This window comes from Triticum dicoccoides, unplaced genomic scaffold, assembly GCF_002162155.2.
Source record: "Triticum dicoccoides isolate Atlit2015 ecotype Zavitan unplaced genomic scaffold, WEW_v2.0 scaffold69305, whole genome shotgun sequence".
Classification (NCBI taxonomy): domain Eukaryota; kingdom Viridiplantae; phylum Streptophyta; class Magnoliopsida; order Poales; family Poaceae; genus Triticum; species Triticum dicoccoides.
In genome coordinates, this window is record NW_021292503.1 from 1 (window position 1) to 4,081 (window position 4,081).

General features: G+C 42.9%; 1 long non-coding RNA gene across 2 annotated transcripts; it reads left to right on the plus strand.

Moving 5' to 3' along the window:
• The first annotated feature begins 640 nt into the window (after positions 1-640).
• On the plus strand, positions 641-2,832 carry LOC119347604. 2 transcript variants are annotated; one of them, XR_005168463.1, is made up of 5 exons: positions 641-1,069; positions 1,171-1,315; positions 1,649-1,697; positions 1,773-1,862; positions 2,744-2,832. It is a non-coding gene; the product is annotated as an uncharacterized LOC119347604 (long non-coding RNA). The 2 variants fall into 2 exon arrangements; XR_005168464.1 differs by having other exon boundaries at positions 1,781-1,862.
• Positions 2,833-4,081: the final 1,249 nt, after the last annotated feature.

A 4,081-nucleotide genomic window follows, 5' to 3' on the forward strand; every position in this document is an offset into this window, starting at 1 on the left:
CTTCTCCGTCCCACGCGCGCGTCATTCGAGTTGCCTAGAAGAAAAACAGAGGAGAAAATCAATCGCCTTGAGCCCCTTCTCTGCCGACGCACGCGATCTCTTTTCGTCTCGCCTTGAGCCCCTTCCCCGGGTGGATTGCTAGGGTTGCCGCCGCCGCCTCCTCGCCCATCCTAGCTACTTCGGCGCCGGAGAGAAGTTGAACAGAAGGAGCTGCAGGGTGGCCTTGCCAGAAGAAAGCGTCGTTGGCGTGGACGCCGCGGAGGATGACCAGCTGGCCCCACGGAGGATGTCGTCCGGGCGTCCCGCCTCATCGACAACGAGATCCTCTTGGGCGAGGAGTGGAGGAAGGTCTGCCGGCTGCGATCCGGCGGCTTCGCCGTGTTGTGCGACAAGTGCAGGTACGCCCTGCTTTGGCTTTCTTATTGTTGTAGACATGCTCATGTGCCACTGCGACCAAGCCGTGCAAGAACTGTGCTGATCGAGGCCGGCCGAGGCGAATGACCTCCATCGACCATCGTGAATTTTACACTGGTGGCGAGCCCTCTCCCTCCAACCTCGCCGACCCTCCTCAAGCAAGCCCTGTAGATTTCTCTCTCTCATCTTCACATAAATGATACATAACCTACTGATTTGACTTAGACTAACTGTCCATGGTACGACTGCAACCTGTATGTGCATCTTTGAATTTACACATGTCTGATATTTACATATTTTAAAATCCCCTATAGGAGGAGGGCATGATGTGTGATTTGAGGAAGCGTATGAAGAGCAAAACGATAAAATCCATCCGGCAAGAATTGTTTCGTTGTTATCTTTTTCTTCTGAATAATTTTCTGATGCTGAGACTTGGACCTTGTTCATGCATATACTTTTCAATATGAGGGCTTTCAAGGATGAAGAGGAGGATAAATTAGTTGCTTTAGTTACTAAATAACGTGTCCGGGCGGCGGTACGGACTGGATCCCACCATCATCACCAGCAGCCACCTCGTCCTGTCCCGCGTGTGCTGTCAGTCTGCGGGCGAGGAAGAGAACACCTGCGAAGAGGACGAGGATATCCTCCCCGATATGTAAGCCACTATTACTTTGCTCGATCTGGACCGATCTGATTGTTCTCGGCTTTGATCTAAGTATGACGCGCCTGGTTCGGTGCTTCTTGGTGATGATACAGGGAGCTCGCCGCATTCATGAGATCATCCACCAGCAGAGGACCAAAGAACCAGGCCTGCCGAGAACGCCAACTGCCCCAGCACGTTTGCCGCACCCCCGTCGCCTGTGCCCATCCTCGTCGGCTCAGTTTTGTCTTCGTTAGGCAGGTCAGAACTCATGCTTCCTCTCTCGATCTCCACTTGATTTTGTGCTGCTATTGTTCTTTGTGCGTGTGCGACTACTACATGTGCTGCTGCATATAATGTTGCTAGATGTGTGTGATGCAAGTTGTATTGCTGCTTATGCTGCTGCTATTCTCGATCAGGTCCTATTCCTGTTTTGGTTTCTTCTTCTTATCTCTACTACATCTTCAGATTTTGTTTCTTACCTCTATTTGGCTCTTTGCTGGGTATTTGTTTCTTGGATTTTAGCTTCATTTTTCTTTGCTTCGTCTTCACCTGATTAACTATCCTTTTTGTACTACTTATTTTATTTTGCAGGTACCTATCTTTGGTGTTGATTGTTGCTCACATTCCTGTCAACACTTTGGTTAGTAACAGAGTTCTATCAAAATAATTGTATTGTAGACTTGTACTAGTAGTTACTAAATCAGTGCAGCCTTAGGTCTGTAGGTTAAGAAAACGAGCCCAAAGAAGTACTGCGTCCAGCCAAACAACAGCATTGTGGCACCGCGATCCACATTCGTTGTTCTCGGTAAGTTGACGGACTGCATTAGCCAATCAGTATGTGTGTTTTCCTCGATTTACTCTCAGTTCGCCCTCGTCATATTGTGATTGTTCCAGTACTTCATGATGATGAGGTATGGGACCATGATATACTAGCATTTTATGTAAATCCCAATGGGATCAGGTCAATGAATCATAGCTGTACCAACATTTAAGCAAGCAAGTTTTACTCATTTTCATTCTAGCAACTAGTTGCGCAGTCAGAACAATTTGCTCAAAGCAAGTTTTACTCACTGAGATTGTTATTTTTAATAGTTCACCATGGTGTATACATCTTTGGTCCTCCATTATATCTTAGCATTCTTGATGAAATTTGTGATGCAATTCTATTCTTCAACTGCATTTTGTCTTGGCCTATTTATGCCTTATGTCATCATTTTGCACTATCATGCACGTGTTGTCCATCTTCTGTTGATTATCACTCAATATATGTGTTGAAAACTTCTCATTTCTTAATTCAACCATGTTCTTCTCACTCCTTTCAAGTTCTAACCCCACATATCAAATTTATTGTTGATATCTGATCATATTTTGTCTGTCTACATCTATGAACTTTCTATTTACTGCGGTCTTTCTTTCCTATTTAGATGGTCATATTTTTTCCTTATTAATTGGAATGCAATTTCCTATGCAGTGTGTAATTTCTTGAATTTGGGAGGTGGTATCCATTACGGTGTAACTTCAATGTATTATTGTTCTGTCCGTACTGTGTACCAAGTTCTCTTTAACATTTCTGCAAGTGTCATCAACAAAGCAATCTGGACCTTATGTAGAAGATATTACCCCCCTTATGTTGTCCGGTGATGCCAAAGGATAACACACTGATCTCGTTTATTTATATCTATGCAGCCCTTGGCTTTAATTGCGAAGTTGATGAAGGAGGAGAATAATTTTGTGTTCAAGAGAACAATAAGCATCCAGAGGAACTGGTTCGTGGGTTATACCTGAGTATGTGAACATTTTTTTACTTGTGTTATTAATTGACCCTACCTGTAGGCATTAGATTCAATAAGGCAAGAGTTTCTTGCTTATTAAAGAAGGCCAACAGGTCCTTCCCCTTCTGTCTCCTTACTTTTGTAAGAATTAGATTCAAAATTCTTTTTGTGCCTTTGGCTTGTGAGAAAGCATTGCTGATAATTTGTGCTAAATGACCACCTCATAATTCCACCCAACCCCCAACCCCATTTCTTTTATTTAGGTTTTGATGCTATGGACGTATTTGGTGTCGATTGGATTCAGAGCTGCTGTTCCGGGCATAAAAAATAGAAGATGACATATGGACACATTTCAAGTGTAGATAGAAATATATTGGTGGTGCATTGTCACATGTATGCTACATCTGTAATCCAAGCTTTGGTTACATTGTGGTGGTGCATTGTCGCCTCACATTTCTGTCAGGCTTTGGTTAGTAACAACTTGTGTATTCAGGTCATACCAGCTTTTTGGTCTCTGCATTTGTGTTTTTTTCCTTTAGCAAGTCATTGCCTTTTGCTAAGAGTTCATTACTGAAAGATCTGAAGTCGAGATCTCAATTTAAAGTAATGCTTAATTACCGATAGTAAAATAATTCGTCATCATGAGATTTTTCTACTGTCTGTTTGTCATCAGTTTTAAGGCCATGCCATCTTATTATTCTTTGATTACCTCAATACACAAGTTGGTGGTGCACTGGTAGTTTAGGGTTAGCTGTTCGATGGACATTTTCTCAATGTAATTTTAACAGTATCAGTCACACTAATGAACTGAATTAGATAATGATCTCAAATTGTAATTTGTCCTGTTACTGTCTAACTAGCTTACTACTTCTCCATTCCACAATGTAGTGCCTATAGATTTTTTTTGAAAGTCAAACTTTGTCAACTTTGACCAAGTGTATAGAGAAAACTCTTTACACCTACAATACCATACATGTACATTCTGAAAATATAACTTATGATGTCACTACTAGGAAAAGGCCTACTAATGGCGCACCAGTTTTGCCTACTAATGGCGCATCACTGGTGCGCCATTACTAGCACGCCACTAGTAATTTTTACTAATGGCACACCACTGGTGCGCCATTAGTATCTGGTATACTAATGGCGCACCACCAAGTGCGCCATTAGTATATAACACCATGCGCCATTAGTGTGCACTGCGGATAGATGCATGTGCTTTGGCACACTAATGGCGCACTGCGGATAGATG